At 46.3% G+C, this 21,208-nt stretch overlaps 1 protein-coding gene and 1 pseudogene across 2 annotated transcripts in view; both read left to right on the top strand.

Moving 5' to 3' along the window:
• The window catches only part of SPAG6 (sperm associated antigen 6), a 350,667-nt gene that overhangs the window by 232,008 nt on the left and 97,451 nt on the right, over positions 1–21,208 (top strand). The gene's annotated exons all lie outside the window — the stretch shown is intronic.
• On the top strand, positions 347–465 carry LOC134930821 (5S ribosomal RNA; annotated as a pseudogene).

Genomic DNA, 21,208 nt, shown 5'->3' on the forward strand with positions numbered 1-21,208 from the left:
GAGGATCAGCAGAGCCTGTGTTAAAAATAAGGTACCTATGTTTAAACGTCCCAAAAAAATAAGGTCTCCTCATGGGGGACCCCAGCAGCTGATGGAAATCATGGAAAAGGTTTGGGCTATACCCAATAAGGAATATAGGTTCCCAGTAAATGGGATTCCAAATATCCTTTTCCAGCTGGGAACTGTTTAAAAATAGGAAGTGCCTACTAAAATAGATACGCATATCATTGATAGTGCAAAAATCTATATGGCCTTTGCCGTCAATGTCAGAAGAGGGATGGTTTTCTGAAAACCATATTGTCTCTGTCTGGGGTAGTTATAAGGCCAGCCATGACTTCACCTTGCAATCTACAGCCAAACCACACTGGATAGGCCTAATCTCACTAGATCTTGGAAGCTAAGCAGTGTTGGGCCTGGTTAGTTCTTGGATGGGAGACCATCTTGGAATACCAGGTGCTGTAGGTACACTGGGCTGAGGACTGGAAGACAGGTTTTCAGCGCCTGCAAGGGAGCAAGAATCCCATATAGCTCATATGGACACTAATGTTCTAGGGCATCAGCATTAACAATAGCTGCTCGCAGAGCAGTTTTGCTTAAATACATGGAAAGCTGATTCAGAATCAAAGAAGGTTCTGGAAACTTTGCCTTTGGATGAAAGTTTCTGTTTGGGAAGGAGTTAACAGATATTCTGGAGTCAGAAACAGACTCCAAGAAGGTCACGTTTCCTTCCACATATAACCACCAAACCTAGGGGTCCAGTTTCGGCTTTGTCGGTCATAAAGGAACATAGCAGCCCCAATACAATAAGTTTGGTAAGGCTAAGAAGCAAATGCAACCAGAGGGCCAGCTTCCAAACCAGAGGATAAGCCATCAGCATGATGGTGCGGGCCTCCTACTGGGGGACCCCAAGAGGATAGGGGGCCGACTTCTTCAGTTTGCACAGATCGGTTATCAGTCTACAAACAGATGCCTCGGTGCAAGAAGAGGTATCTCTAGGTTATACTTTCCTTTCTAGAAGCATCCTCCTCAGAGGTTCTTCTGTTCCAGTCCATCTCGGGTAGAGGCGAAGGACAGGGATTTGCAAGAAGCAGTTCATAAATTGCTTTTGTCAGGAATAGTCATTCCAGTAACCCCTGCACAATAGGGACAGGGGTTTTTACTCCAACCAGGTTTGGGTTCAGAAGGATCCTTTCACCCCATTCTCAAAATCCTAAACAGATAAGTTTGGGTACCACGGTTCACATGGAGACGTTGCGCTCCACAGTTTTTGCATGGAGCCAGGAGATTACATGGTATCCCTGGATAGTCAGGATGCTTGCCTACAGGTTCCTATAGCACTGTTCCATCAGTGTTATCTCAAGGTTCACCATTCTCCAGCAACATTTTCAGTTCCAGACGTTACCCTTTGGGTTAGCCACAGCCCCCAGAGTATGTACCAAAATTATGATGATTATGGCAGCCTTTCTCCGCTAGAGGGGATAAGAAAATTGCCATACCTCGGCCACCTTTTTTATCCTGGCACAATCACAGGAAAAGCTTCTGTGCCATCTCCAACAGATAATGACTTGTCTGCAGAGGCACGGGTGGTTCATAAATTGGGCAAAGTCATCTCTGGTTCCGTACGGAAGACTCACTGTGGGGCTGTACTGAATTAAAATCTGCAGAAAATTGATTACTTCGGAACAAGATATCCAAGGTACAGTCAAGTACTCAGGAGTTGTTACACAGTCAAAAAATATCAATCCACGCAGCTATGCGACTGATGGGTTTGATGATGTCAAAAATCGACATGGGGGAGTATGAACAATTCCACTCAAGACCTCGACAGCGTCTGATTCTGGCCAGATGGAATGGAATACATCAGACAATAAAGAAACAGACTATGGTATTTTCACACAAGGTAAGAAAGTCATCAGCCTGGTGGCTACAGACATCGCATCTAGACAAAGGGAGAACCTTTTTGCTATCAGATGGGGGATCCTGACAACAGATGCCAGTCTTCAGAGCTGGGGAGCAGTGTCCGGAAGATTATGGTTCCAGGGACAATGGACCACAGAAGAAAGTTGCCTGCCAATAAATCTGTTAGAACTTCGGGCCATATACATGGCAATGATTCAGGAAAAGGACACTCTTCAAGGAAGACCAGTCCAGATCCGCTCGGACAATTTAATGGCAGGGGCGTACCTGAACCATCAGGGAGGAACGCACAGCCAAACCGCAATGAAGGAGGTAAGTCACATACTAAAGTGGGCAGAACTCCATCTTCCAGCATTGTCCGCAGTATTCGTTCCGGAAGTCCTAAACTTGGAAGCGGACTTTCTCAGTCAACACGCCATTCAAGCAAGCGAATGGGCTCTACACCCGGAAGTCTTTCAGACTCTGATAGACAAGTGGGGTTTGCCAGAGATAGATCTCATGGCGTCCCGTCTGAACAATAAAGTGCCCGCATATGGGGCAAGAACAAAGGATCCCGGAGCGATCTTTGTGGACGCCTTGTCAGTGAAATTGGGATTTTCATCTGGCATATCTATTTCCTCCGATCATCCTGCTACCAGGGTGGTGAGGAAAATAAAAGAAGCAAAGGGTGCCGTGATTCTAATAGCTCCGGCTTGGCCCAGAAGGCATTGGTACACAGATCTGCAGAGAATGTCGATGGATGCTCCACTTTTGAGCACTCAATGTCCTGATCTACTAATGCAGTGTCCTTGTTATCACAAGCACCTGGATAGACTATCGTTGACGGCGTGGCTCATGAAACCTCTATCCTGAAGTTGAGGATTCTCGCTACAGGTAATTCAAACCTCGCTACAGGTAATTCAGAGCGAGGAAACCCTCCTCAGCTCGCGCTTTTATCACCGAATATGGTAGGCCCATATTCATGGTGCAAGAAATATGGACCCGAAATCTTTCCAAGTTTCCAGGGTCTTAGATTTCCTTCAGGCGGGAATGGATAAGGGTTGAAGGTGGCTTCCTTGAGAGTACAAGTATCAGCATTGACTGTAGGGTTCTAAAAAATTGTTAATTTACAGGATGTGCATACTTTTTCCAAGGAATGCTGCGCATTCAACCTCCTTTTGTTCCTCCTACAGTGCCTTGGGACTTAAGTCTAGTCCTCAAAGCCCTTCAAGTTGCTCCGTTTGAAACACTTCATAAAGTGGATCTTAATGGAGGACAGCTAAAGTTCTCTTTCTACTGCCTATGGCATCAACTAGAAGAGTGTCAGATTTAGGAGCGTTGTCATGTTCTCTTTTTCTGATTTTTTTTTTTTAATCTAGATAAAGCAGTTCTCAGAACTAGGTCTGGGTATCTTCCTAAGGTGGTGTCTAAATTCCACCTTAATGAAGAAATTGTAGTCCCGTTTTTTTCAGGTATCAGGACTTTCTGCGGGAGATGCGTTGTGGGACGTAGTCCGAGTATTAAGGATCTACGTGGATCGCACCAGTGCCATCAGAAAGACAGATTATCTCTTCATTTTCTACGGAATCCACAAGAAAGGATGGCCTGCTAATAAATAGACGCTGGCTAGAGGGCTTCGAATGACGATTTCAGAAGCATATTTTCAAGCAGATCTCCCTGTTCCGGCTAATGTCTCTGTTCACTCTACTCGTAAGGTAGGTCCTTCATAGGCAGCACAACATGGTGCTTCAGCAGAACAGATATGTAAGGCAGCCACATAGTCTTCCATTAACACAATCATTAGACATTATGTTTGGATACTTTTGCCTCTCATGACGCTGAATTCGGGCGTAAGGATCTCCTGTCCAATCAGGAGTGTCCCCACAACAAAAATTGCTTTGGGAAATCCTGTTGTTAGCCTGTGGATAACCTGTGGACCCTGCCGAAGAATTATACGTTATGGTAAGAACTTACCGTTGATAACGGTATTTCTCCTAAGTCCACAGGTTCCACAGGGATCCCACCCTGACGCACCTGATTTGAGGATCTTGCTACTCACTAACCTCTTCCTTCTTGTACGGAAGGGTGTGCATGTGTGTTCTTCTAGCCTGTTTAGGGCTCTACCTGATGCTCCTGCCTAGATGCTTTGGAATCCAACTGATTTGCCTGAGCCAGTGGGCGGGGATATATGGACGGGCCCGTTGCATCCTGGGAGCCCTGAAAGCTTGTTATCCTGTGGAGTTAGGAGAAATACCGTTATCAACGGTAAGTTCTTACCATAACGTATATATATCATCACATTGATATGTAATGGCAGTAGGTATGAACTCTGACCCCTCCCACCAGTGTCAGTGGTGTTACTTACAGAGAGTTCCAGCATAAAACATGAACAATTCTGTTATTTCCCATACTCACTCATCATCTGACACCTCATATGAAAACACACACTTCTGATAATCATCTAGTAACATCACATCATTATCCACAGTCTAACGTGTAACAGTACAGAAGGAGAAGGTAGAAGGCTCACAGCAACTGACAGGTCACATACAGAAGAAAAAAATAACTCTGTAGAGGAGATAAGGCGAGGACGTTCCAAAAATTTACAATAGTAAAGCTAAAAACAAAAAAGGTCATACTAAGCATAATCCATATAATGCAAATATACCCTCCAAGAGCCCCGGGCCAGATAAAATGTACATAATTACAGTATGCACTTAGTACAATAAGCAGAGAGGGGGGTGCTTTCTTCCCCCCTAGTATCCCCCCAGCACACTAAAAATTATCTGTAACCATATCCGAACCTATCTGGTAATAGAATTTCAGTGAAATTGGTCGCATGCATAGACATATTTAGCTGCTGAGCCGCATCAAGAAAGAGGGCTAACTTACCTGGGAGCCACACCCAGGATCTCCCATTAGCACTACAAGGAACAGCATGCCTTCCAAATGCTGCTCCCTTTCAATGCCTTCTCACACATGCAGACAAACAGTGGCAGTTGCTCAATCATTCCTAGAGATAATTATAGATCAGGTGCTAGAAAGGGGGAGGGTTCACAAACAGCAGACAGAGAGGGGAGTTGCTCCTGATTTAGGTCGGAAGGGGTTCCAACCTACAATGTTCAACAGGGGCAGTTTTTTTCCGACAAGTCGGGAATTCCCAACTTGTCGGAAAACACGTGGATCGGCGGAATAGCCGCCGATCCGCGTGCTTCTGTCGGAAACGGGGCCAAATCCGACAGGATTTTGCCCCGTTTCCGACAATCTCAATCCGACTTTAAAAAAAGTTGGATTGAGGAGATCAGACATGGGAGTGGGGCAACGGAGGGAAAGAAAGTGCTTACTGGTGGGGGCAGCTGCAGCCGCAGTTGGTGGAAGACGCTCTTCTTTCTGCCGGGCTCCTTTCTCACGGCAGCGCACCACTGCTACACGGCAGCGCTCTTCGGCTACACGGCTGCGCGCTCTGGCTACACGGCTGCGCTCTCTGGCTACATGGGAGCGCTCCATGAATACACACAGGCGGCTACACGGTGCGGCTCCTTCCAGCAGCTCCCTGTGATTTCACACACGGGGAGTTGCTGACAGCAGCAGCAGCAGGACGAGAGGGAACGGCCAAATCCGACAGTCGGATGTGGTCACTCATTGAATAGGGCTGGTCGGATCCATTCCGACAAATGCATGTTGGAATGGATCCGACTTTTATTGAATATACCCCTAAATCAGGGGCACCGACGGCTGTGCTGGGCACAGGCACTGCAAAGGAATGTGGCCAATGCAGGAAGGTGGCCAGCCCCCCTCATAAGTAATTTTTCTAAAATGTAGTATTTGTGCGTTCGTGAAGCGCCCACACGCGGTGTGGGTAGGTGGCGGCATAGGTGCTAATATGGGCGTTTACCCCCCTCCCCGCATATCACGTTGAGAGAGAGGAGTAGCTGCCTCTCTCCCCAGCACAGCACACAATCAGCGTGTGTGCTAGGCTGGGAAGAGAGACTGCTGCAGAAGCAATCACTCCACTCTCCTCGCACCCAAGTGCCATGCAGGCACTCTGTACCCTCCAAGAGCCCCGGGCAGGGCCGTCTTTTCGTATGGGCTCAATGGGCTCTTGCCCAAGGGCCCCAGGAATGTAAGGGCCCTAGGATGATAGCTGAGGGTCCCCTCTTTCCAGGGATACCAGATTTTTGAAAATCGGCCCAGGGGAACCGGAGATATCTGACTTCAAAGCAGTGGTCCCCATCCAAGCCTGTTAATTGTCCTTCCCAGCCTGATATCTCAGGTTCTGTCTAACTTAGAGTGTTTCTGATGGTACATTGCAAAAGTTGGGGCTCTTCTCTTTCAGTGGACACTGGCAGCTCTACTATGCCCAGAACCAGAGATATCAGCCATCAAGCAGGTGGTCCCTGTTCCAGATCCTGGCATGCAGTTTTATATTTTTATTGGTGGATTGCTCTGGCTCCTGAACTCTGATTCCCCAGTCCCCATAGGTGTGCGCAGGGGGGTGCCTGGTGCGCACAGGCACCCCCTAATGTCTGGCACCCCGATCTCACATGCCTGATGCAGCGATAGCCGAGCAGGCTGATTACTGTCCCCTCTGCGCTGCACCCTGTCAGGACTGCATTACTGACCGGACGCCTGGGTTAATCAAGGGTGTCACTGCCACCGGCTTTCCACCTCCATGTACAAAAACAGCGTGATGTGATGTGATTAGATCATGCTGCTCCCACGCCCACCCGCCACATGCACCCCTCTCTCCTTCTATGCTATGCCAACGCCAGCCACTGATGAGGATCAGCATGCAGCCAGTGTTCCTCTTAGGAAGACAAATTCAATACTGGCAGGCGGTCCGCAGCAGCATTGACACGTCACTCTTTTTTCCAGCAGCAGTAGTACTAGTCTGCGACTGTCAGTGTCAGTGAGTGACTGCAGCTTGCAGGGGAAAGAGAGGGGGAGCCAGACCAGGCTGAGGAGGAGCAGTGTAATTGCAGTGAGTGCCATCAGGGGTGTTTGTTTGGTGCACACCACAACATCTGACAATGTATCTGCTTTATTAGGATTGGTACAAGGGTGGATATTTTATATTGCATTGGCCATCAATAGATGGTGCTAGACACGCCCAAAAAGCGGTGCTAGACACACCCCTCCGACAGTGCACCCCCTAATAAAATGTGCTGCGCACGCCTATGCCAGTCCCTCCTGAAAGTGGGGCTCTATAGCTTTTGTTTAATCCCATTCAAAGCTAAGAAATACATTTCTAGGAACTGGAGATATCTGCAGTCAAGCAAGCTGCCCTCCCACCGGAAAATTATAAACATTAAGCCCACTCCACTATCCACCCCTCCCCTACGTATTACACCCCACCTACCACCCTGGAAGTCATGTACCGGGGCCCCTTCATTCAGCCCAATGCCCCTTCTACAGTTTAGTGTTCTCCCTCCCGCCCCATCTCCCTCCATCTGTGCAGTAAAGGAGTAATTAGCAGAAATTACTGATCCAGGTCCTACATGCTGAGTGGAAGATAGAACACCCCCTACCGCCCACGGGACATCAAAGCTGTCGCTGAGAGCACCCCACACCCCTACCGCTGGAGGATGGGTAGGGGCCCCGCTGCATTGCTGTGCCCAAGGGCCTACACTGCTGTTAAGACGACCCTGGCCCCGGGCCCGGGCAAAATGTACATAATTACAGTATAATTATGCAGAGATGACAGGGAGAGGGTCCTGCCCATACAATCAAAAGGATTGACAACTAAACATTCAAACAAATATTCATGTTTTTCTCTGCACACAATGTTAATGCATTAGTGGTCGCCCAATGCCCAAATTAAAATTCCCTTTATTGGTGCACAAGCATATAATCATTTTATTAGCTTCTAACTTTTGGTGCTGGTCCTGTATTACTTACAGATTTGTCGGATGCGAGCAGAGAACAGGTGCTTTTATAGATTGCATTATGTGAATTACTTTGTTTCCATGTGTTCAAAACATCAACATCAAAACAGTCTGTTTCTGATTCCATTGCTTCTGCTGTTTGTGTAGGTTTTTCTTTGAATATACACACACAGATAATATTAATGCAGTGCATGAGGGCACATTTTAGAACTGCCTGTCTTGTGCAGTCATGCAAAATAAAGCACCAAACTGGTGGCGCAATTATAAACATAGCGCAAATATTTTTTTATTCAAATTTTTGTAACTTTATTCAGCTTACAAAATAACAATACACACATAAACCAAATTGAGAACAAAAATGGACATCACATAAGAACAAAGTAATAAGTAGAGTGAATAAAATCGGTAGCGTGAAGCATAGTGTGAATCGGTAGTGTGAAGCACAAGGGGAAAGGGCTAGGCGCCGACTTTTAATGAGGATAGGGAATAGGTATACTATATGGAGCAATTGGATAGTATGTAACGGGGATTCAGCCTCAAAATAGAAGGTAGACCTCATCCATACTCGTAGAAAGTTCTTAACAATGTCATGTAGAGTTGCTGTGATATGCTCCATAGGTGTCATTCAAGTGCGGTTGGACCTGCGCAATCATGTGCAAAGTACCAATATTCGCTGTATAGGGGGTGGGGAGGGGGCATCGGTGACCTCAGTTTGTAATAACTGAGGTGAGTCATCTCCATTTAGAGGGTGGGAAGAGGTCAGGGATCTCTATTGTAGGCCTCTGTGACGGGTGGCTTGCGCAGCACCATAGGTGGTATAAGCCGCCCGATTGTGACTGAGTAATCCAAAGCTGCGTCCTAGGATGCAGGTCGGATCACTACTGCAGCAGGAGGCATCTGCTTGTAATAGGCGCCTCCTGTTGCATCAGTACTATCACAAGGAAGCAGCAGTGATAGCAACTCCAACCACATCGGACTCAGGCCCCATGTGATATACAGACCAGGTGACAGTGACAGTGGCTAAATTCATTTTTATATTTACTTTATTTTTCCAAATTTAACTTGTCAGTAGCAACAGATGCAGAAGATTACAATGGAAAGTATTGTTACAGGAAGCAAAGATGTTCAATCTCTGTCTAATGAAAACCTACAGTTAGAATGTAGCAAGCTATAAATCCATTGGGTTAGCACACTTGATGGACTGCAGAAGTGGTTTTCTTGGGTAGAGGGTTTACATGGATATGAACTTTACAAGAAATAGAGGGATTATGCTTAATCTCATTTGTGCCGTTGCAGCAAGAAAAAAAACCTGTTGCTCTGTATAGTCAGCCGTGGGTATTTATGGTAATCTGTGGCTTTCCAGAATTGCTCTGCCACAGTTCAAAGGTCATAGAATGTGATTATATCCTTCTGTGATACAGCATTCTGAAACTCTCCAGAGGTTCCACTCCATGTGCGAGCCGACTATACCCACTGAAGGAGCTGGCCAGGTGCCAATAAACACAGCATAGGCAGAAGTGCTTGATAATATGGCTAACGTTAGGGGAAATTATTACACTGCATGGAAAGAAAGAAAAAATTAACCACGCGCAGGTTTTTTGCTCATTCTGAAGAACACATTTTTAAGTCTAGTTGCATGACGTGCATAAAAAATTAAAAACTCTGAGGTCTTTAAATAGATTACAGGGATACAGTGATACTCATTATTATATTCCAGTATAATACACAAGTGATGTTGATATCTATGTGAACACGATTCATCATGTCACTGTTTCAGTATTCATTAGGGAAAACTACGGAATATTGCACACCTAGAACATTGTGAGATCCTTGGTGACTTCTTATTTCCATATCATTTACAGTAGTGAGCACATTATTCCTAATTTGTCACGTGACAGTTATACATCTGAAAACTGTATAAAAGGCAATAAAACACAAAACAAGGACATTTATATTTATGAAGTGTGCAGGTTAAACCCTTCGTTAAGCCATCAGGTTTTTTTCAGTAAAGAATAATATCTAAACTGAAATCGCGAAAGATACATATCCTAGATTGGGGCTACTAAGGTTGTAATTTAGATGCAAGTGACAATGGGCATACAAACTTTCATTACCAATCTAGATAGATATTTTACACCCCAAGGGCAGTTGTGACCAGTGGCGTAACTCCTGGAGGCAATGGAAGCACTTGCCTTAGGGCCCCATGTGCACTAAGCAGTGGGACTACCAGGTCCTGCAGTCTAGAGTGCTGGTTCTTGGTCAGTCTACAAGCCAGTACTGCCTCTATGCGCCAGCAAGATCTACTCCTCATTTATTTCTCATCCAATTGTTCTAGCTCATCTAGTAATCCTGAGAGTAGCACTGCTAAGGCCTTTTCTGTGCTATAAGAAGGTAAAAAAAAACACATAACCACAACCACACAGTGGGCAAAGAGACGCCTTGGCCAATTGCAGCTGCGAGTACAGACATGGCACCACTTATAAACACCAGATGTACCGCAGTTCAATTTTGTTTGTAGACTATACCAGGGCAGGAGTCACATAGAACATACTGTGTATAGGAGTCCTGGACTTTCACCTGCACAGGATATTAGGGTAGATTTGCAACCGACTCATACACAGGGCCTAATTCAGACCTGATCGCAGTAGCAAACTTTCTCTAATGGACAAAACCACGTGCACTGCAGGGGGGGGGGGGGGCAGATATAACATTTGCAGAGAGAGTTAGATTTGGGTGGGTTATTTTGTTTCTGTGCAGGGTAAATACTGGCTGCTTTATTTTTACACTGCAATTTAGATTACAGTTTGAAGACACCCCACCCAAATCGAACTCTCTCTGCACATGTTATATCTGCCCCCCCTGCAGTGCACATGGTTTTGCCCATTATATAAAAATGTTGCTGCTGCTGCGATCAGGTCTGAATTAGGCCCATTGCCTTGCATGTGTGTGCTATCTTGTAGACAGCTGCGTTGATAATGACATGAGTGCATAGCACCCTGTCACTGAGCACACTTTTCCGCATTCATACATGGGGAGAAGCAGTATCAGTGCATATAACAGCTCTGATACCACTTCTCCCCTATATCGAGCATTCATACATCTACCTCATTGTATCCTGCCCTTTACAACGGCTTGGGGAAATTAATGTTGCTCCCTATTGACCTATACATTTTCTTGAGGTTCTTGTAAGACCAGCTATTTGGCCCCTAGATATTCCATAGTGCAGTGATTTCCAGCTTCGGTCTTCAAGGCACACTAACCCAGGGACGGATTCAGACTTTTCTTTTAGGGGGGGCGGTTTATTTATTCCTGACTCCTCCCCTACATTCTACTCCTCCCACTTCCTGTACCAACTGTCAATTAATGCTCTAAAGAGCATAGAAAGCATTGCTAGGCTGCACATGTACTTCTTATGTAGCACACACACACACTGGGCACATGTAACTACTAACACACCGATGGGCGGCACACACTGCCCAAGGTGGGGGTGACGGCATGTGATGATGGCAGATGGGGATAGGGGCCACAGGGACACAGAGGATGGGGAGGGATGTTAGTGCAGCCACACACCATCACCTGGCAGCAGCCCCCACCTCATGTAAGTGGGCGTGGCTATGACAGTTAGGGGGGGCGTTCGCCCCCCCCCCTGGATCCGGCCCTGCACTAACCTTCAGCCTGGGGGGCAAACACAAACAAGAGTGAGAGAGACTGCAGGGGAAATGTAGACAACGAAAGAGACTGCAGGTTAAAAGGGGACGATGAGCGAGACTGCAGGGTGAAAATGGACAGTGGGTGAGAATGCATGGGAAAAGGGGACAGTGGACCTTTTTCAGCATTTTTCAGGGCAAGGCCGCCCAGCATGCTATTTGCCGCCAACGAAGCGATTGCAATGCGCTTGCATTGCAGGCCCGACAAAATAAGTGCAGCCCCCTGCGAAGACGGGCGCACTGCCACCATGTTTTTTTCTTGCAGCGGCCATGTGTGACATTGCGTGGCTGCCCCGAAAATGGCCTGGACCCATCCGCGTTTCCGTTGATACGCCCCCGCAACAACACATCACCGCTCTGCGAACGCCTTTGCCTCTCAATCAGACAGAGGCATTTGCATCACTGCAATACGATCGTATTGCCTGCGCACGTGCAGAATGGGCCCTTCGTGTGTGCACTGGCCCATCGCATCGCAGTAGTGATGCTAGCTGAATAAGGCCCAGTGGAAGGGCCTGCAGGGAAAAGGGATCCAGGAGATTATTCTGACTTGTTAGCAATCCAAAAAAGCACACTTAATAGGCAAAAGCATGTGCACTGCAGGTGGGGCAGATGTAACCTGTGCAGAGAGAGTTAGATTTGGATGAGGTGTGTTTAAACTGAAATCTAAATTGCTGTGTAAAAATAAAGCAGACAGTATTTACCCTGCACAGAAACAAAATAATCCACCCAAATCTAACTCTCTCTGCACATGTTATATCTGCCCCACCTGCAGTGCACATGGGTTTGCCCATTAGTGTGCTTTTTTTGGTATGCTAACAACTCTGAATACCCACATAGTGAGAGAGACTGCAGGAGAAAAGGAGATAGGGCCTTATTCAGACCTGATCGCTGTTGTGCGATTTCGCATGACAGGCAATTATCAAATGACTACACATGCGCATGGATCACAATGCGCAGGCGCAAGGCCAAACTGCAAAAGAATGGTGCAAAAATTTCAATCGCTAGGCTGCGCAAGTTGATTGACAGGAAACGTTTGGGGGTGGTAACTGCCCGTTTTCTGGGAGTGTTAGGACAAACGGGGGACATGCCCAAGCATTTTCTGGGAGGGTGTGTGGCGTCCGCTCCCAGCCTGTTTCTTTCACGCTGTAGGAGTAAGTCCTGGGCTACGCACAGACCGCACATCCTGGAAAAATCATTTGGATGGTGAGTTGCGATCAGATTTGCAGATGTCTGGCTAAGTTTTCGCACGGCGTAAACATGCATTCACACACTTGAATGGGGCGTGTTTTCACTCTCTATGGGTGTCGGCTATCTGATCGCAGACCTCTGCAAAAACGCAGAGGAGCATCAGGTCTGAATTAGGCCCATAGTGAGACTGCAAGAGAAAGGGAGATAGTGGTAGAGACAGGGAGTACCTCTGTGGTGTACTGCAGTCTGATACTGACAAGCCAGAAGGCAGGCAAAGGACCTTCCCATCTGTCAGGTGTATTTATACACTGTGCACAGGTGACCCCATTGCTACAGAATTGTACCAGCCCGGGGAACTGATGGCATCCTTGTTTCAGAGCTCTTAGGATAACTCTGCTCTGGCGATCCTGCTGCCCCCAGAGAGGCCTGGGTACTTTGTACCCACTCATACCGCCTTCTTGCTCAAGAGGCAGAATTTTTAAAATAAGAGGCTTTCTAGAACAAGAGGACACGCAAAATGAAATTGGAGGGATGAAGACTGAAAGGTAAGATAAGGAAGAACTTTCTTACAGAGTGAGTGATGGAGCTGTGCACTTGTGCTTCCAACAGGCACAGAGAATTGAAAAGTAATTGTGTCCAGCATATTGCTAAAAAAGCTTATGCTGGGCAAATACTATACAATTAGCTGGCCAATACAAAAGTGTATTGCCGCCACTTACCGTATTATCGGTCTGTCAGGCTGATATGCCGAAAGGCCGCATGGCTGACTGCCTGACATCTCCCGGGTTCCTTCACAGCAGAGGAATGGGGAAATGCTTCCTCCAATGTAAAGGAATGCAGATATTATAGCCATACACAGAGAACTATCTCACAGGGGGTCTAATTCAGGTCCTGAGGCTGGTGTGATGCATGCCGCAAAGTACGGGTGTTCTGCACTTTGCGCATGCGCCAGATCCATAGTGCACATGTGCAGTACGGGTCTGCAACGGAGGACGCAGTACGGTATCAGACTGTCAGTGATTGCCATTTGGGGGCAGCGAGGAGTGGGTGACAGCCTCTGTTTCTCAAAACAGGAGCATCACCACTGTGAGGAAGGGATGAGGCCAGGATCTCCATCGGAGGATGAAGATTTCCTGACCTCTTTGTTGGATCTGCCGCGGGCGGTTTGTGTGACCCTACATGTCACGCAGGCGGCTGATAGGGTCACTGATGATCCGATGCTGCATCCTAGGACGCGTGACGCCCCCTGCTGCATTACCATATTAGTGCTATGGAAGCAGCAGCGATCGCCGCTCCAACCACACCTGAATCAGTCCCAGGCTACAAAATCTGATGCTTTCTGCTTGTCAACAGGAAATCTCTGTGTAGGCCCAGCATTAAATAGAAAATATACTACTGTCAAATTGTGTCAATTTGATGGTGTATGGAATGATCATTAGCTTTCTGATTCACAACGATCAGATTGCGTAAATATGTCATTGCTGTTCAATCAGCTGTTCACGTGGAAGCAAGAATGAGAACATGTGCATTCAGATGTAAAGCCTGGGGATTAAAGGGACAGGTGGTGTCTTCTACTATTCTTCCTCCACCTTGCCCAGTTACCTCAGATGTGTGTATACTTGTGCCTCATGCCTCAGCAATGTCACTCCCTTCTAGAGAATTCTTCATATTGGTTCAGCCAACAAATTGTCTGACCCCAAAATGCATAGGTGACCGCTGCACTTAAAAGTTTTTAGAACAGATTGTCTGGTTTGTAAATCAACAGTTTAACTTTAGCTGTTGCCTGTAAGCTAGACAACGTGACAACTTTGTTGATCTAAATAAGTGAATGCAAATGAGTGCCACACAGGATGTACTGTGAACTCTCTAAGTTTAGCTTCTGTCTGCTTATACAGCTAAAATGTAGCTTTAGGAGTTTATATAAACAAGTTCTGTTTCAATCAAATGTTCTATTTGTTGTTGTTTTTGTATGTATTTCCTATGCATTAAGAGCAGTTTAGCATTCAGGGCCGATAGCTGTGACTCTCAGCAGCTCATCAATGTGACAGGATGTCACACCAGGTGCTGCAGAAGTCTTGTACATAGCGTACATATGAAATACAAAACAGGATAGGAACAGAAACCACAGCTTTGAAAGCTGGTAGTCTCATCTTGCGGTTCAGACTTTACTTTTGTGGTTTGTTGCAATATTCTCGTTACCAATAATCGAGCCTATTATCAGTGCCTGCAGTGCACAGAATCCCTCGCAGTCTGTATAGCCTAAGAGTTGCTTTGTGACTGTGGGAAAGCAGATATTTAGTATTTGTTTCTGTTCTTTCTAGCTAAATGCATGTTGCCTACATTTCCATATGGAGTAAAGTAGATCTACAGATTTGTCCTCATACATCTGGTGATTTCCTCACTGGACTGCAGCAGGATGTTTTATTGTGCCTTAATTTTGATTGTTAACATATTTTTGATATGTTTGTCTTTTATTAACACTCCCCCTCTCCCCTTGTTAGTCCCCACTTCATTGTTTTAGACTTTGCTGCTCAGTGCACACTTTGCTTTGGGGAACCAGCTCTTGTGCCCTGAACCTGCATCAGTGTTTGCTGAATTTTACTGATCACTTTGTATTCACTGTACTGGCCATCATTCACTACCATTTGTACTGCAGGGGTCATACAGATCTGATCGCTAGGCAGCGTTTTTTGCTGTCCCGTGTTCAGATAGTCGCCGCCTAAAGGGGGAGTGTATTTTCGCTGTCCAGGTGTGCGTTCGCATGTGTAGCAGAGCTGCTCAAACTGATTTTGTGCAGTCTCTGTGTAGCCCAGGACTTAGCCGCTGCGATCACATCCGGCTGTTCGGGACCGGATTTGACGTCAGACACCCTCCCTGAAAACACTTGATCCCGCCTGCGTTTTTCCGGACACTCCCTGAAAACAGTCAGTTGCCACCCACAAACGCCCTCTTCCTTCCAATCTCCTTGCGAACACCAGTTAGAATGGATCCATCGAACAATCCCATCGGAGAGCGCCAATGCCCGTTGCAGCCGTGTGACTTGCAGGCACGGTGCATGCACAGTTCGGATCTGATCGCCCGCTAGGCGAAAACGCACAGCAGTGATCAGATCTGAATGACCCCCTGCATTCCTTGTGTCTGCCGACTACTATCACTCTGTCTACGGGTTCAGTATGATATACCAGCGGCCGGGATGCCAGCTGTCAGTGTTCCTGCAGCAGGGTGAGTGCTTGTCCCCTTGCGGGCTCGGTCGCTCGCTGCGGTCGCCACAGGTTCTTTTCTCACTCTATGGGTGTTGTGGACACCCATGAGTGGGAATAGCTCCTGTTAGCCGACTGTCAGCAACTTTACTGCATCCCCTGTCTACCATTACTTTCTGCTCTAGCTACTGCTGTTGTTTGCACCATGTACTTCTGCCCCGCAGTATGCTATGTCTGTTTGCTATACCTCTACTGTCTACACACCCTGCCAGCAGCAACCTATGCAGTGCACCCCAGTTTGTTGCCTCTGATGGTTCCTCTGTGGGCAGGATGTAGTACAAGCGGATCACACAGGGTTATCTTACTATTACACACACGTCAGGTCTCCCATATATGCTTTGGGTCCTTGAATGGCTTATCTTCCACAGTGTAACCTTTGTAGTGCGCCCAAAGGGGGGTGCCAGAGCAAGTCCCAGTGATTATTCCTAAAATCGTTATTTTTAGGAAAAATCAAACTTGCTCTGGAGGTTTGAGAAAAAAATATGCAGTGATTTCTATAGAAATCACCACGTCCCATTTTCAGTCCACTAATTGAACAGCAAAACCCTGCGGCTGTGGGGAAAAAACTGGGTCACGTTTTTGTTCTTCTACATTTGCCGCCGGCAATTGAATTCCCCCCAAAATGTCTGCACCTGCCCAGCAGTATGCTTACTGTGCTCTCTAGGTTTTTGTTGTGTTTAATTATTTCTGTGTGATTCTTTTACTTGCTGTAATACTAATAATTGATCTGTGTACAATATATGAGGTCTGTAAAGCGACTTTGAGTCCTGCAGGAGAAAAGCCCTATACAGTGCTGTAACTAGACATTTTGGTGCCATGTGCCAGAAAAAAATTAGTGCCCCCTCTCCCCCATATTTAAAATAGGGACAGTGTGTAGCGAAGGCTCATGCAAAAAAATATAGGGGTGTGGCTTTATGGGGAAGGGGCATGGCCCCATAATAGTACCAGATTCACATTACACTGCACAGTAGTGTCCTTTATTCACATGACACCACACAGTAGCACCCCTTTCACACATTACACCATAGTAGAGGTCCTAATACACATTACACCACAGTAGAGCCCCTGATACACATTATGCCAGGTAGAGCCCTGATATACATTATGCCAGGTAGAGCCCCTGATACAGTGTGTGTGTGTGTGTGTGTGTGTGTGTGTGTGTGTGTGTGTGTGTGTGTGTGTGTGTTTTCTCCCTTCCCAGAGCACACAACTTTTCCTGACACAATACATGCTGCAAGAGCGGGAAGCCGCAGGAAGCAAGAAGGACCAAACAATGTGCCCACCAAGCTGCAGCGCTGCCTGTCTGTAACAAGTAGCCTCCTGCAGCACATTGCGGCATGGAATTGCAGGTGTTGCTGGCAGTTCTGCGCCCACAGGGCATCTGCGATGTGTGCCAGGCACCGCTGGCACATGCCTACTTACGGCCCTGGCGCTATATAAATAATATTATAAATATTATTATCTAACTTCAATATGCCAGTCAGCATTAGATGCCTGACGCTAGTGAGTCGTCAGATCCCATGCAACTCTGCTAGCATTGGGCATCTTGTAGAAAATGCCTCTTTTTCACAGTGTAATGTATCTAGGACGCACGAGGAGTCTATGCTGATTAATGTGATAAATGACACTTGTATATTGGCCCTCATTCCGAGTTTTTCGCTCGTTCTTTTTCATCGCATCGCAGCAATTTTCCGCAAACTGCGCATGCGCAATGTTCGCACTGCGACTGCGCCAAGTAAATTTGCTAAGAAGTTTGGTATTTTACTCACGGCATTACGAGGTTTTTTCTTCGTTCTGGTGATCGTTGTGTGATTGACAGGAAGTGGGTGTTTCTGGGCGGAAACTGGCCGTTTTATGGGAGTGTGTGAAAAAACGCTGCCGTTTCTGGGAAAAAAGCGGAAGTGGCTGGAGAAACGTGGGAGTGTCTGGGCGAATGCTGGGTGTGTTTGTGACGTCAAACCAGGAACGAAACTGACTGAACTGATCGCAGTGGCAGAGTAAGTGTCGAGCTACTCAGAAACTGCTTAGAACAGGGATGGGGAGCCTTCGGCCCTCCAGCTGTTGTTGAACTACACATACCAGCATGCCTTGCTACAGTTTTGCTATTTGGCCATGCTAAAACTGTTGCAGGGCATGCTGGGATGTGTAGTTCAACAACAGCTGGAGGGCCGAAGGTTCCCCATCCCTGGCTTAGAAATTTCTATTCGCAATTTTGAGAATCTTTCGTTCGCAATTTTGCTAAGCTAAGATTCACTCCCCGTAGGCGGCGGCTTAGCGTGTGCAATGCTGCTAAAAGCAGCTTGCGAGCGAACAACTCGGAATGAGGGCCATTGTGTGTGACTCAGTTTGTATACGGAGCACAACGGAACTTGAATTGGAAAAAAGCTGCAGCTGCTACATTGTAGCACTTCCTGTACAGATTCAGAGACTCAGTCGCACACAATATACAAGTGTCATATATAAAATTAATCAGCACAATCTCCTGTTGCATCCTATATGCATCATGCTGTGACTAAGGATGCATTTTCAGCCCGACGCTAGTGGAGTCTCACAGGATCTAGCTTGCCGAGATTGGAGGTTGGTGCGACTGCAGCAATGATGTATGAAGTCACATCTGTAATAACACACTTTTTGCACATTTAGAAAATTGTTCAGGACGAGCAATGTTCTTAGTAAGCTTTTTATGCAATATTTAGACCTTCCAATACCTGACACAGCCATGGCTCATATTTACACGAATTATTGTTGCCGGAGAAAATGCACTGTACTATATATACTTGCATTGATCAGAGGTGTCTTATGGGCTATATGAAAATAGATATAAATAGATATAAATGTTGCATGCCATTTAAAAAAAATATTTTACAAATGAAAGACCATTTAAATGGCATTTTTTTTATGTCTAACAATTAACCACTCATGGTATTTTGGCACCGATGTATGATCCTCCGTTATGGGGGAAAAGTGGTATCAGCGCACGTTATGTGCACTGATACCGCTTCACCCCCATGTATGATTCTGGCGGTGTGTGGCAAGTGTCATTATCGGCGCTGCTATCTGTAAAACAGCATGCCAATATGCAGGGCAAAGTATGAACGGTCAGTGGCACTGAACGTTCTGACACCTGCACCTGTCGATTTCGACAGCTACGTATGTCGATGCACATACTGTACAAGGTTACCAGCTCCAGGCTGCACAGAATATCTCGCAAGAGTAGAGAGATCTCGTGCATGCCCAGTGAGCCGGCCGGGGGTAAGAAACAGTGCTTCCCTACTACACTGGTGCGCTGTGTGTGCTGACAGGCATCACCAAAGTAGGGAGTTTTCACTCCCCGTCTCTGGCAGCTGAGATGTTAATACATCTCGACGCCAGTGCTTCCCGCTTCGCCTCGGTAAAGAGCCATATGTGCAAGTACTGTACACCTGCCCGGTTTGTTCTATGGGCCCCTGTTTGTTGACCTTAATTCTAATAGGGGAATTTGGCTGTAACCGCCATCTTGAAATGTAGACATGTAGGGGTAAATTTTACTAAAGCTTCTAAAACAGAGAATTGGTGATGTTGCCCATAGCATCCAATCAGATGCTATCATTTTCTAAAAGGCAATAGAGAAATGATAAACAGCATCTGATGCTATGGGAAACATCATCAATTCTCTGTTTAAAGGTGGGTACACACTAAGCGATGTGCTCTATGAGCGACGTCAACTAGTGTTTCCCCTCCCGGGCCAGGGTGGTCGGCGGCAATGCGTACAGACTGATATGCAAACCATATCGCTCAGTAACGTCATGCCGCGGCTGGGTCATGCATGCAGTTTTTGGACGACAGTCCAGATTGAGCTCATGCACGTCCGACAGCGAGGGTTATTAACGACACGTGGGGCCGCACATCGCTCGGCGGCGGCATACACACTTAATGATAAAGTAAACAACGTCGCTCAGGAAAGGTCAAAATGAGCGTCGTCATTTAATTTATCGCTAAGTGTGTCTTGGCAGTGATAGTCCGTCTCTCATTCAGTCACACCCTGTCCTGAATAGCATACATGTAATGTTGGGACATAGGGCCCGATTCTGATTTGCAAGCAAAGTAAAAAAGCAAGCAAGTGGGCAAAACTATGTTGCACTGCGGGTGGGGCAGATGTAACACGTGCAGAGAGAGTTCGATTTCAGTGGGGTGTGTTCAAACTGAAATCTAAATTGCAGTGTAGAAATAAAGCTGTCTAACATTTGTGGGCTACATGCAAAAGCAGCCAGTATTTACCCTGCACAGAAACACTATAAATGTATTTGCTCCCCTTGCGTGGCAGCATGGTTTGTTCCAGACACAAAGTTACTTGCTTTTTTTTCTTTACTTACAAATCTGAATCAGGCACATAGTCACTGTGACTGGTCCAAAGTTTCAATAACTGACATTTGGATCTCAATTGGTATCTCTGGAATGTCTCCACTTATGTGCAAGTCACACAGTTATTATAGAATACTGCAGTATTTGGACCAGGAAATACAGGTATACTAAAGTAAGGATACACTGAAATAAATTCACTCCACTCAGGTGTTCCAAAACCTGGAGGCCCCCTGGCAGACAATTTGCATTATTTGTACCGGCAACATTTTTAAAGTAAAATCTGTGTAATCAGTGGTGCAAGTAGATTTATGTTCTTGGGGGTACGCTGTGCACATGCACACTAAATGTGTGTGGCCACACGCCACAACGGTTTTGACATCCTTCTTTTATAGACAGCATGAACTTTTTCAGCAATTTTTGCTACAGTAGCTCTACTGTGTGACCAGATCAGATGGGCTAGCCTTTACTCCCCACGCGCTTCAGTGAGTCTTAGGAGCCCATAACCCTGTTGCCGTTTCACCGCTTGTCCTTCCCTGGACCATTTTAGTAGGTACTATGCACTGCATATCGGGAACACCCTACAATGTGTTGAGCTGTCACAATTTGGCCCTTGTCACCCTTACACTTGCCCATTTTTCATACTTTAATCACATCAACTTCATGAACTGAATTTTCACTTGCTGCCTAATATATCCAACCCCCTGATATGTGCCATTGTAATGAGATAAAGTTATTCGCCTTGCATATATATATATATATATATATAATATAGAACAACTGTTACCCTACTGCGCTTAAATCAAGAAACAGCAGCACCTCTAGAAAAGCCCTCTGCTAGTAAGGGCTCATAATTAGAACATGGAACACAATTTCTGAGGGTGCTAGTAGTTTGTCGGAAAAGGAAATATAAAAAAACTGTGTGATATAGATA

The sequence above is a fragment of the Pseudophryne corroboree genome, chromosome 5 (genome assembly GCF_028390025.1).
Source record: "Pseudophryne corroboree isolate aPseCor3 chromosome 5, aPseCor3.hap2, whole genome shotgun sequence".
Taxonomy (NCBI): Eukaryota; Metazoa; Chordata; class Amphibia; order Anura; family Myobatrachidae; genus Pseudophryne; species Pseudophryne corroboree.